This window comes from Theobroma cacao, chromosome 8 (genome assembly GCF_053813885.1).
Source record: "Theobroma cacao isolate CCN51 chromosome 8, ASM5381388v1, whole genome shotgun sequence".
Lineage (NCBI taxonomy): Eukaryota > Viridiplantae > Streptophyta > Magnoliopsida > Malvales > Malvaceae > Theobroma > Theobroma cacao.
In genome coordinates this window covers 15622521-15637608 of record NC_142646.1, presented here as the reverse complement: position 1 = coordinate 15637608, position 15088 = coordinate 15622521, and positions in this window count along the sequence as shown.

Below are 15088 nucleotides of genomic sequence, written 5' to 3'. Positions count from 1 at the left end.
GTTATATAATCTCATAATAGATTTTAAGTTGAATTTTTTTATATTTCTGGTTAAAACAGATTATAATTGAATGTTTACCTCGAGAAACGTGATGCAAAAACCATTCATTGAGAAGAAAACTTCTTTTATAGTCACTTATGCGTTCAAAAGCTTTGTTTCTTTCTTTAAATGGTTATATAATCTCATAATTGATTTTAAGTTGAATTTTTTTACATTTTTGGTTAAAACATATTATAATTGAATGTTTACCTCGAGAATCTTGAAGCGAAAGCCATTCATTGAGAAGAAAACTTCTTTTATAGTCACTTATGCCTTCAAAAGCTTTGTTTTTCCCTTTAAATGGTTATATAATCTCATAATTGATTTTAAGTTGCGTTGTTTTTACATTTTTGGTTAAAACAGATTATAATTGAATGTTTACCTCGAGAAACGTGATGCAAAAACCATTCATTGACAAAAAAACTTCTTTTATAGTCACTTATGCCTTCAAAAGCTTTGTTTCTCACTTGAAATGGTTATATAATCTCATAATTGATTTTAAGTTGAATTTTTTTACATTTTTGGTTAAAACAGATTATAATTGAATGTTTATCTCGAGAAACGTGATGCAAAAACCATTCATTGAGAAGAAAACTTCTTTTATAGTCACTTATGCCTTCAAAAGCTTTGTTTCTCCCTTTAAATGGTTATATAATCCCATAATTGATTTTAAGTTGAATTTTTTTACATTTATGGTTAAAACAGATTATAATTGAATGTTTACCTCGAGAAACGTGATGCAAAAACCATTCATTGAGAAGAAACCTTCTTTTATAGTCACTTATGCCTTCAAAAGATTTGTTTCTCCCTTTAAATGGTTATATAATCTCATAATCGATTTTAAGTTACGTTTTTTTTACATTTTTGGTTAAAACAGATTATAATTGAATGTTTACCTTGAGAAACGTGATGCAAAAACCATTCATTGAGAAGAAAACTTCTTTTATAGTCACTTATGCCTTCAAAAGCTTTGTTTCTCCCTTTAAATGGTTATATAATCTCATAATAGATTTTAAGTTGAATTTTTTTACATTTATGGTTAAAACAGATTATAATTGAATGTTTACCTCGAGAAACGTGATGCAAAAATCATTCATTGAGAAGAAAACTTCTTTTATAGTCACTTATGCCTTCAAAAGCTTTGTTTCTCCCTTTAAATGGTTATATAATCTCATAATAGATTTTAAGTTTAATTTTTTTATATTTATGGTTAAAACAGATTATAATTGAATGTTTACCTCGAGAAACGTGATGCAAAAACCATTCATTGAGAAGAAAACTTCTTTTATAGTCACTTATGCGTTCAAAAGCTTTGTTTCTTCCTTTAAATGGTTATATAATCTCATAATTGATTTTAAGTTGAATTTTTTTACATTGTTGGTTAAAACATATTATAATTCAATGTTTACCTTGAGAATTTGGAAGCGAAAGCCATTCATTGAGAAGAAAACTTCTTTTATGGTCACTTATGCCTTCAAAAGCTTTGTTTTTCCCTTTAAATGGTTATATAATCTCATAATTGATTTTAAGTTGCATTTTTTTTACATTTTTGGTTAAAACAGATTATAATTGAATGTTTACCTCGAGAAACGTGATGCAAAAACCATTCATTGAGAAGAAAACTTCTTTTATGGTCACTTATGCCTTCAAAAGCTTTGTTTTTCCCTTTAAATGGTTATATAATCTCATAATTGATTTTAAGTTGCATTTTTTTTACATTTTTGGTTAAAACAGATTATAATTGAATGTTTACCTCGAGAAACGTGATGCAAAAACCATTCATTGAGAAGAAAACTTCTTTTATAGTCACTTATGCCTTCAAAAGCTTTGTTCCTCCCTTTAAATGGTTATATAATCTCATAATTGATTTTAAGTTGAATTGTTTTACATTTTTGGTTAAAACAGATTATAATTGAATGTTTACCTCGAGAAACGTGATGCAAAAACCATTCATTGAGAAGACAACTTCTTTTATAGTCACTTATGCCTTCAAAAGCTTTGTTTCTCCCTTTAAATGGTTATATAATCTCATAATAGATTTTAAGTTGCATTTTTTTACATTTATGGTTAAAACAGATTATAATTGAATATTTACCTTGAGAAACGTGATGCAAAAACCATTCATTGAGAAGAAAACTTCTTTTATAGTCACTTATGCCTTCAAAAGCTTTGTTTCTCCCTTTAAATGGTTATATAATCTCATAATTGATTTTAAGTTGAATTTTTTTACATTTTTGGTGAAAACAGATTATAATTGAATGTTTACCTCGAGAAACGTGATGCAAAAATCATTCATTGAGAAGAAAACTTCTTTTATAGTCACTTATGCCTTCAAAAGCTTTGTTTCTCCCTTTAAATGCTTATATAATCTCATAATAGATTTTAAGTTGAATTTTTTTATATTTATGGTTAAAACATATTATAATTGAATGTTTACCTCGAGAAACGTGATGCAAAAACCATTCATTGAGCAGAAAACTTCTTTTATAGTCACTTATGCGTTCAAAAGCTTTGTTTCTTCCTTTAAATGGTTATATAATCTCATAATTGATGTTAAGTTGAATTTTTTTACATTGTTGGTTAAAACATATTATAATTGAATGTTTACCTCGAGAATCTTGAAGCGAAAGCCATTCATTGAGAAGAAAACTTCTTTTATAGTCACTTATGCCTTCAAAAGCTTTGTTTTTCCCTTTAAATGGTTATATAATCTCATAATTGATTTTAAGTTGCGTTTTTTTTACATTTTTGGTTAAAACAGATTATAATTGAATGTTTACCTCGAGAAACGTGATGCAAAAACCATTCATTGAGAAGAAAACTTCTTTTATAGTCACTTATGCCTTCAAAAGCTTTGTTCCTCCCTTTAAATGGTTATATAATCTCATAATTGATTTTAAGTTGAATTGTTTTACATTTTTGGTTAAAACAGATTATAATTGAATGTTTACCTCGAGAAACGTGATGCAAAAACCATTCATTGAGAAGACAACTTCTTTTATAGTCACTTATGCCTTCAAAAGCTTTGTTTCTCCCTTTAAATGGTTATATAATCCCATAATTGATTTTAAGTTGAATTTTTTTACATTTATGGTTAAAACAGATTATAATTGAATGTTTACCTCGAGAAACGTGATGCAAAAACCATTCATTGAGAAGAAACCTTCTTTTATAGTCACTTATGCCTTCAAAAGATTTGTTTCTCCCTTTAAATGGTTATATAATCTCATAATCGATTTTAAGTTACGTTTTTTTTACATTTTTGGTTAAAACAGATTATAATTGAATGTTTACCTTGAGAAACGTGATGCAAAAACCATTCATTGAGAAGAAAACTTCTTTTATAGTCACTTATGCCTTCAAAAGCTTTGTTTCTCCCTTTAAATGGTTATATAATCTCATAATAGATTTTAAGTTGAATTTTTTTACATTTATGGTTAAAACAGATTATAATTGAATGTTTACCTCGAGAAACGTGATGCAAAAATCATTCATTGAGAAGAAAACTTCTTTTATAGTCACTTATGCCTTCAAAAGCTTTGTTTCTCCCTTTAAATGGTTATATAATCTCATAATAGATTTTAAGTTTAATTTTTTTATATTTATGGTTAAAACAGATTATAATTGAATGTTTACCTCGAGAAACGTGATGCAAAAACCATTCATTGAGAAGAAAACTTCTTTTATAGTCACTTATGCGTTCAAAAGCTTTGTTTCTTCCTTTAAATGGTTATATAATCTCATAATTGATTTTAAGTTGAATTTTTTTACATTGTTGGTTAAAACATATTATAATTCAATGTTTACCTTGAGAATTTGGAAGCGAAAGCCATTCATTGAGAAGAAAACTTCTTTTATGGTCACTTATGCCTTCAAAAGCTTTGTTTTTCCCTTTAAATGGTTATATAATCTCATAATTGATTTTAAGTTGCATTTTTTTTACATTTTTGGTTAAAACAGATTATAATTGAATGTTTACCTCGAGAAACGTGATGCAAAAACCATTCATTGAGAAGAAAACTTCTTTTATGGTCACTTATGCCTTCAAAAGCTTTGTTTTTCCCTTTAAATGGTTATATAATCTCATAATTGATTTTAAGTTGCATTTTTTTTACATTTTTGGTTAAAACAGATTATAATTGAATGTTTACCTCGAGAAACGTGATGCAAAAACCATTCATTGAGAAGAAAACTTCTTTTATAGTCACTTATGCCTTCAAAAGCTTTGTTCCTCCCTTTAAATGGTTATATAATCTCATAATTGATTTTAAGTTGCATTTTTTTTACATTTTTGGTTAAAACAGATTATAATTGAATGTTTACCTCGAGAAACGTGATGCAAAAACCATTCATTGAGAAGAAAACTTCTTTTATGGTCACTTATGCCTTCAAAAGCTTTGTTTTTCCCTTTAAATGGTTATATAATCTCATAATTGATTTTAAGTTGCGTTGTTTTTACATTTTTGGTTAAAACAGATTATAATTGAATGTTTACCTCGAGAAACGTGATGCAAAAACCATTCATTGACAAAAAAACTTCTTTTATAGTCACTTATGCCTTCAAAAGCTTTGTTTCTCACTTGAAATGGTTATATAATCTCATAATTGATTTTAAGTTGAATTTTTTTACATTTTTGGTTAAAACAGATTATAATTGAATGTTTATCTCGAGAAACGTGATGCAAAAACCATTCATTGAGAAGAAAACTTCTTTTATAGTCACTTATGCCTTCAAAAGCTTTGTTTCTCCCTTTAAATGGTTATATAATCCCATAATTGATTTTAAGTTGAATTTTTTTACATTTATGGTTAAAACAGATTATAATTGAATGTTTACCTCGAGAAACGTGATGCAAAAACCATTCATTGAGAAGAAACCTTCTTTTATAGTCACTTATGCCTTCAAAAGATTTGTTTCTCCCTTTAAATGGTTATATAATCTCATAATCGATTTTAAGTTACGTTTTTTTTACATTTTTGGTTAAAACAGATTATAATTGAATGTTTACCTTGAGAAACGTGATGCAAAAACCATTCATTGAGAAGAAAACTTCTTTTATAGTCACTTATGCCTTCAAAAGCTTTGTTTCTCCCTTTAAATGGTTATATAATCTCATAATAGATTTTAAGTTGAATTTTTTTACATTTATGGTTAAAACAGATTATAATTGAATGTTTACCTCGAGAAACGTGATGCAAAAATCATTCATTGAGAAGAAAACTTCTTTTATAGTCACTTATGCCTTCAAAAGCTTTGTTTCTCCCTTTAAATGGTTATATAATCTCATAATAGATTTTAAGTTTAATTTTTTTATATTTATGGTTAAAACAGATTATAATTGAATGTTTACCTCGAGAAACGTGATGCAAAAACCATTCATTGAGAAGAAAACTTCTTTTATAGTCACTTATGCGTTCAAAAGCTTTGTTTCTTCCTTTAAATGGTTATATAATCTCATAATTGATTTTAAGTTGAATTTTTTTACATTGTTGGTTAAAACATATTATAATTCAATGTTTACCTTGAGAATTTGGAAGCGAAAGCCATTCATTGAGAAGAAAACTTCTTTTATGGTCACTTATGCCTTCAAAAGCTTTGTTTTTCCCTTTAAATGGTTATATAATCTCATAATTGATTTTAAGTTGCATTTTTTTTACATTTTTGGTTAAAACAGATTATAATTGAATGTTTACCTCGAGAAACGTGATGCAAAAACCATTCATTGAGAAGAAAACTTCTTTTATGGTCACTTATGCCTTCAAAAGCTTTGTTTTTCCCTTTAAATGGTTATATAATCTCATAATTGATTTTAAGTTGCATTTTTTTTACATTTTTGGTTAAAACAGATTATAATTGAATGTTTACCTCGAGAAACGTGATGCAAAAACCATTCATTGAGAAGAAAACTTCTTTTATAGTCACTTATGCCTTCAAAAGCTTTGTTCCTCCCTTTAAATGGTTATATAATCTCATAATTGATTTTAAGTTGAATTGTTTTACATTTTTGGTTAAAACAGATTATAATTGAATGTTTACCTCGAGAAACGTGATGCAAAAACCATTCATTGAGAAGAACACTTCTTTTATAGTCACTTATGCCTTCAAAAGCTTTGTTCCTCCCTTTAAATGGTTTTATAATCTCATAATTGATTTTAAGTTGCGTTTTTTTTACATTTCTGGTTAAAATAGATTATAATTGAATGTTTACCTCGAGAAACGTGATGCAAAAACCATTCACTGAGAAGAAAACTTCTTTTATAGTCACTTATGCCTTCAAAAGCTTTGTTTCTCCCTTTAAATGGTTATATAATCTCATAATTGATTTTAAGTTGAATTTTTTTACATTTTTGATTAAAACAGATTATAATTGAATGTTTACCTCGAGAAACGTGATGCAAAAATCATTCATTGAGAAGAACACTTCTTTTATAGTCACTTATGCCTTCAAAAGCTTTGTTTCTCCCTTTAAATGGTTATATAATCTCATAATTGATTTTAAGTTGAATTTTTTTATATTTATGGTTAAAACATATTATAATTGAATGTTTACCTCGAGAAACGTGATGCAAAAACCATTCATTGAGCAGAAAACTTCTTTTATAGTCACTTATGCGTTCAAAAGCTTTGTTTCTTCCTTTAAATGGTTATATAATCTCATAATTGATGTTAAGTTGAATTTTTTTACATTGTTGGTTAAAACATATTATAATTGAATGTTTACCTCGAGAATCTTGAAGCGAAAGCCATTCATTGAGAAGAAAACTTCTTTTATAGTCACTTATGCCTTCAAAAGCTTTGTTTTTCCCTTTAAATGGTTATATAATCTCATAATTGATTTTAAGTTGAATTTTTTTACATTTTTGATTAAAACAGATTATAATTGAATGTTTACCTCGAGAAACGTGATGCAAAAATCATTCATTGAGAAGAACACTTCTTTTATAGTCACTTATGCCTTCAAAAGCTTTGTTCCTCCCTTTAAATGGTTTTATAATCTCATAATTGATTTTAAGTTGCGTTTTTTTTACATTTCTGGTTAAAATAGATTATAATTGAATGTTTACCTCGAGAAACGTGATGCAAAAACCATTCACTGAGAAGAAAACTTCTTTTATAGTCACTTATGCCTTCAAAAGCTTTGTTTCTCCCTTTAAATGGTTATATAATCTCATAATTGATTTTAAGTTGAATTTTTTTACATTTTTGATTAAAACAGATTATAATTGAATGTTTACCTCGAGAAACGTGATGCAAAAATCATTCATTGAGAAGAACACTTCTTTTATAGTCACTTATGCCTTCAAAAGCTTTGTTTCTCCCTTTAAATGCTTATATAATCTCATAATAGATTTTAAGTTGAATTTTTTTATATTTATGGTTAAAACATATTATAATTGAATGTTTACCTCGAGAAACGTGATGCAAAAACCATTCATTGAGCAGAAAACTTCTTTTATAGTCACTTATGCGTTCAAAAGCTTTGTTTCTTCCTTTAAATGGTTATATAATCTCATAATTGATGTTAAGTTGAATTTTTTTACATTGTTGGTTAAAACATATTATAATTGAATGTTTACCTCGAGAATCTTGAAGCGAAAGCCATTCATTGAGAAGAAAACTTCTTTTATAGTCACTTATGCCTTCAAAAGCTTTGTTTTTCCCTTTAAATGGTTATATAATCTCATAATTGATTTTAAGTTGCGTTTTTTTTACATTTTTGGTTAAAACAGATTATAATTGAATGTTTACCTCGAGAAACGTGATGCAAAAACCATTCATTGAGAAGAAAACTTCTTTTATAGTCACTTATGCCTTCAAAAGCTTTGTTCCTCCCTTTAAATGGTTATATAATCTCATAATTGATTTTAAGTTGAATTGTTTTACATTTTTGGTTAAAACAGATTATAATTGAATGTTTACCTCGAGAAACGTGATGCAAAAACCATTCATTGAGAAGACAACTTCTTTTATAGTCACTTATGCCTTCAAAAGCTTTGTTTCTCCCTTTAAATGGTTATATAATCTCATAATAGATTTTAAGTTGCATTTTTTTACATTTATGGTTAAAACAGATTATAATTGAATATTTACCTTGAGAAACGTGATGCAAAAACCATTCATTGAGAAGAAAACTTCTTTTATAGTCACTTATGCCTTCAAAAGCTTTGTTTCTCCCTTTAAATGGTTATATAATCTCATAATTGATTTTAAGTTGAATTTTTTTACATTTTTGGTTAAAACAGATTATAATTGAATGTTTACCTCGAGAATCTTGAAGCGAAAGCCATTCATTGAGAAGAAAACTTCTTTTATAGTCACTCATGCCTTCAAAAGCTTTGTTTTTCCCTTTAAATGGTTATATAATCTCATAATTGATTTTAAGTTGCGTTTTTTTTGCATTTTTGGTTAAAATAGATTATAATTGAATGTTTACCTCGAGAAACGTGATGCAAAAACCATTCACTGAGAATAAAACTTCTTTTATAGTCACTTATGCCTTCAAAAGCTTTGTTTCTCCCCTTAAATAGTTATATAATCTCATAATTGATTTTAAGTTGCCTTTTTTTTACATTTTTTGTTAAAACAGATTATAATTGAATGTTTACCTCGAGAAACGTGATGCAAAAATCATTCATTGAGAAGAAAACTTCTTTTATAGTCACTTATGCCTTCAAAAGCTTTGTTTCTCCCTTTAAATGGTTATATAATCTCATAATAGATTTTAAGTTGCGTTTTTTTACATTTATGGTTAAAACATATTATAATTGAATGTTTACCTCGAGAAACGTGATGCAAAAACCATTCATTGAGAAGAAAACTTCTTTTATAGTCACTTATGGCTTCAAAAGCTTTGTTTCTCCCTTTAAATGGTTATATAATCTCATAATAGATTTTAAGTTGAATTTTTTTACATTTATGGTTAAAACAGATTATAATTGAATGTTTACCTCGAGAAACGTGATGCAAAAACCATTCATTGAGAAGAAAACTTCTTTTGTAGTCACTTATGCCTTCAAAAGCTTTGTTTCTCCCTTTAAATGGTTATATAATCTCATAATAGATTTTAAGTTGAATTTTTTTATATTTCTGGTTAAAACAGATTATAATTGAATGTTTACCTCGAGAAACGTGATGCAAAAACCATTCATTGAGAAGAAAACTTCTTTTATAGTCACTTATGCGTTCAAAAGCTTTGTTTCTTTCTTTAAATGGTTATATAATCTCATAATTGATTTTAAGTTGAATTTTTTTACATTTTTGGTTAAAACATATTATAATTGAATGTTTACCTCGAGAATCTTGAAGCGAAAGCCATTCATTGAGAAGAAAACTTCTTTTATAGTCACTTATGCCTTCAAAAGCTTTGTTTTTCCCTTTAAATGTTTATATAATCTCATAATTGATTTTAAGTTGCGTTTTTTTTACATTTTTGGTTAAAACAGATTATAATTGAATGTTTACCTCGAGAAAGGTGATGCAAAAACCATTCAATGAGAAGAAAACTTCTTTTATAGTCACTTATGCCTTCAAAAGCTTTGTTTCTCCCTTTAAATAGTTATATAATCTCATAATTGATTTTAAGTTGAATTTTTTTACATTTTCGGTTAAAACAGATTATAATTGAATGTTTACCTCGAGAAACGTGATGCAAAAACCATTCATTGAGAAGAAAACTTCTTTTATAGTCACTTATGCCTTCAAAAGCTTTGTTTCTCCCTTTAAATGGTTATATAATCTCATAATAGATTTTAAGTTGAATTTTTTTACATTTATGGTTAAAACAGATTATAATTGAATGTTTACCTCGAGAAACGTGATGCAAAAATTATTCATTGAGAAGAAAACTTCTTTTATAGTCACTTATGCCTTCAAAAGCTTTGTTTCTCCCTTTAAATGCTTATATAATCTCATAATAGATTTTAAGTTGAATTTTTTTATATTTATGGTTAAAACATATTATAATTGAATGTTTACCTCGAGAAACGTGATGCAAAAACCATTCATTGAGAAGAAAACTTCTTTTATAGTCACTTATGCATTCAAAAGCTTTGTTTCTTCCTTTAAATGGTTATATAATCTCATAATTGATGTTAAGTTGAATTTTTTTACATTGTTGGTTAAAACATATTATAATTGAATGTTTACCTCGAGAATCTTGAAGCGAAAGCCATTCATTGAGAAGAAAACTTCTTTTATAGTCACTTATGCCTTCAAAAGCTTTGTTTTTCCCTTTAAATGGTTATATAATCTCATAATTGATTTTAAGTTGCGTTTTTTTTTACATTTTTGGTTAAAACAGATTATAATTGAATGTTTACCTCGAGAAACGTGATGCAAAAACCATTCATTGAGAAGAGAACTTCTTTTATAGTCACTTATGCCTTCAAAAGCTTTGTTTCTCCCTTTAAATGGTTATAGAATCTCATAATAGATTTTAAGTTGAATTTTTTTACATTTATGGTTAAAACAGATTATAATTGAATGTTTACCTCGAGAAACGTGATGCAAAAACCATTCATTGAGAAGAAAACTTCTTTTATAGTCACTGATGCCTTCAAAAGCTTTGTTTCTCCCTTTAAATGGTTATATAATCTCATAATTGATTTTAAGTTGCGTTTTTTTTACATTTTTGGTTAAAACAGATTATAATTGAATGTTTACCTCGAGAAACGTGATGCAAAAATCATTCATTGAGAAGAAAACTTCTTTTATAGTCACTTATGCCTTCAAAAGCTTTGTTTCTCCCTTTAAATGGTTATACAATCTCATAATTGATTTTAAGTTGAATTTTTTTACATTTTTGGTTAAAACAGATTATAATTGAATGTTTACCTCGAGAAACGTGATGCAAAAACCATTCATTGAGAAGAAAACTTCTTTTATAGTCACTTATGCCTTCAAAAGCTTTGTTTCTCCCTTTAAATGGTTATAGAATCTCATAATAGATTTTAAGTTGAATTTTTTTACATTTATGGTTAAAACAGATTATAATTGAATGTTTACCTCGAGAAACGTGATGCAAAAACCATTCATTGAGAAGAAAACTTCTTTTATAGTCACTGATGCCTTCAAAAGCTTTGTTTCTCCCTTTAAATGGTTATATAATCTCATAATTGATTTTAAGTTGCGTTTTTTTTACATTTTTGGTTAAAACAGATTATAATTGAATGTTTACCTCGAGAAACGTGATGCAAAAATCATTCATTGAGAAGAAAACTTCTTTTATAGTCACTTATGCCTTCAAAAGCTTTGTTTCTCCCTTTAAATGGTTATATAATCTCATAATTGATTTTAAGTTGAATTTTTTTACATTTTTGATTAAAACAGATTATAATTGAATGTTTACCTTGAGAAACGTGATGCAAAAACCATTCATTGAGAAGACAACTTCTTTTATAGTCACTTATGCCTTCAAAAGCTTTGTTTCTCCCTTTAAATGGTTATATAATCTCATAATAGATTTTAAGTTGAATTTTTTTACATTTATGGTTAAAACAGATTATAATTGAATGTTTACCTCGAGAAATGTGATGCAAAAATCATTCATTGAGAAGAAAACTTCTTTTATAGTCACTTATGCCTTCAAAAGCTTTATTTCTCCCTTTAAATGGTTATATAATCTCATAATAGATTTTAAGTTGAATTTTTTTATATTTATGGTTAAAACATATTATAATTGAATGTTTACCTCGAGAAACGTGATGCAAAAACCATTCATTGAGAAGAAAACTTCTTTTATAGTCACTTATGCATTCAAAAGCTTTGTTTCTTCCTTTAAATGGTTATATAATCTCATAATTGATGTTAAGTTGAATTTTTTTACATTGTTGGTTAAAACATATTATAATTGAATGTTTACCTCGAGAATCTTGAAGCGAAAGCCATTCATTGAGAAGAAAACTTCTTTTATAGTCACTTATGCCTTCAAAAGCTTTGTTTTTCCCTTTAAATGGTTATATAATCTCATAATTGATTTTAAGTTGCGTTTTTTTTACATTTTTGGTTAAAACAGATTATAATTGAATGTTTACCTCGAGAAACGTGATGCAAAAACCATTCATTGAGAAGAAAACTTCTTTTATAGTCACTTATGCCTTCAAAAGCTTTGTTCCTCCCTTTAAATGGTTATATAATCTCATAATTGATTTTAAGTTGAATTGTTTTACATTTTTGGTTAAAACAGATTATAATTGAATGTTTACCTCGAGAAACGTGATGCAAAAACCATTCATTGAGAAGAAAACTTCTTTTATAGTCACTTATCCCTTCAAAAGCTTTGTTTCTCCCTTTAAATGGTTATATAATCTCATAATTGATTTTAAGTTGAATTTTTTTACATTTTTGGTTAAAACAGATTCTAATTGAATGTTTACCTCGAGAATCTTGAAGCGAAAGCCATTCATTGAGAAGAAAACTTCTTTTATAGTCACTTATGCCTTCAAAAGCTTTGTTTCTCCCTTTAAATGGTTATATAATCTCATAATTGATTTTAAGTTGCATTTTTTTTACATTTCTGGTTAAAACAGATTATAATTGAATGTTTACCTCGAGAAAGGTGATGCAAAAACCATTCAATGAGAAGAAAACTTCTTTTATAGTCACTTATGCCTTCAAAAGCTTTGTTTCTCCCTTTAAATGGTTATATAATCTCATAATAGATTTTAAGTTGAATTTTTTTATATTTATGGTTAAAACATATTATAATTGAATGTTTACCTCGAGAAACGTGATGCAAAAACCATTCAATGAGAAGAAAACTTCTTTTACAGTCACTTATGCCTTCAAAAGCTTTGTTTCTCCCTTTAAATAGTTATATAATCTCATAATTGATTTTAAGTTACGTTTTTTTTACATTTTTTGTTAAAACAGATTATAATTGAATGTTTACCTCGAGAAACGTGATGCAAAAATCATTCATTGAGAAGAAAACTTCTTTTATAGTCACTTATGCCTTCAAAAGCTTTGTTTCTCCCTTTAAATGGTTATATAATCTCATAATTGATTTTAAGTTAAATTTTTTTACATTTTTGGTTAAAACAGATTATAATTGAATGTTTACCTCGAGAAATGTGATGCAAAAATCATTCATTGAGAAGAAAACTTCTTTTATAGTCACTTATGCCTTCAAAAGCTTTGTTTCTCCCTTTAAATGGTTATATAATCTCATAATAGATTTTAAGTTGAATTTTTTTATATTTATGGTTAAAACATATTATAATTGAATGTTTACCTCGAGAAACGTGATGCAAAAACCATTCATTGAGAAGAAAACTTCTTTTATAGTCACTTATGCATTCAAAAGCTTTGTTTCTTCCTTTAAATGGTTATATAATCTCATAATTGATGTTAAGTTGAATTTTTTTACATTGTTGGTTAAAACATATTATAATTGAATGTTTACCTCGAGAATCTTGAAGCGAAAGCCATTCATTGAGAAGAAAACTTCTTTTATAGTCACTTATGCCTTCAAAAGCTTTGTTTTTCCCTTTAAATGGTTATATAATCTCATAATTGATTTTAAGTTGCATTTTTTTTACATTTCTGGTTAAAACAGATTATAATTGAATGTTTACCTCGAGAAAGGTGATGCAAAAACCATTCAATGAGAAGAAAACTTCTTTTATAGTCACTTATGCCTTCAAAAGCTTTGTTTCTCCCTTTAAATAGTTATATAATCTCATAATTGATTTTAAGTTACGTTTTTTTTACATTTTTTGTTAAAACAGATTATAATTGAATGTTTACCTCGAGAAACGTGATGCAAAAATCATTCATTGAGAAGAAAACTTCTTTTATAGTCACTTATGCCTTCAAAAGCTTTGTTTCTCCCTTTAAATGGTTATATAATCTCATAATTGATTTTAAGTTAAATTTTTTTACATTTTTGGTTAAAACAGATTATAATTGAATGTTTACCTCGAGAAATGTGATGCAAAAATCATTCATTGAGAAGAAAACTTCTTTTATAGTCACTTATGCCTTCAAAAGCTTTGTTCCTCCCTTTAAATGGTTATATAATCTCATAATTGATTTTAAGTTGAATTGTTTTACATTTTTGGTTAAAACAGATTATAATTGAATGTTTACCTCGAGAAACGTGATGCAAAAACCATTCATTGAGAAGACAACTTCTTTTATAGTCACTTATGCCTTCAAAAGCTTTGTTTCTCCCTTTAAATGGTTATATAATCTCATAATAGATTTTAAGTTGAATTTTTTTACATTTATGATTAAAACAGATTATAATTGAATGTTTACCTCAAGAAACGTGATGCAAAAACCATTCATTGAGAAGAAAACTTCTTTTATAGTCACTTATGCCTTCAAAAGCTTTGTTTCTCCCTTTAAATGGTTATATAATCTCATAATAGATTTTAAGTTGAATTTTTTTACATTTTTGGTTAAAACAGATTATAATTGAATGTTTACCTCGAGAATCTTGAAGCGAAAGCCATTCATTGAGAAGAAAACTTCTTTTATAGTCACTTATGCCTTCAAAAGCTTTGTTTCTGCCTTTAAATGGTTATATAATCTCATAATTGATTTTAAGTTGCGTTTTTTTTACATTTTTGGTTAAAATAGATTATAATTGAATGTTTACCTCGAGAAACGTGATGCAAAAACCATTCACTGAGAATAAAACTTCTTTTATAGTCACTTATGCCTTCAAAAGCTTTGTTTCTCCCTTTAAATGGTTATATAATCTCATAATTGATTTTAAGTTGAATTTTTTTACATTTTTGATTAAAACAGATTATAATTGAATGTTTACCTCGAGAAACGTGATGCAAAAACCATTCATTGAGAAGAAAACTTCTTTTATAGTCACTTATGCCTTCAAAAGCTTTGTTTCTCCCTTTAAATGGTTATATAATCTCATAATAGATTTTAAGTTGAATTTTTTTACATTTATGGTTAAAACAGATTATAATTGAATGTTTACCTCGAGAAACGTGATGCAAAAACCATTCATTGAGAAGAAAACTTCTTTTATAGTCACTTATGCCTTCAAAAGCTTTGTTCCTCCCTTTAAATGGTTATATAATC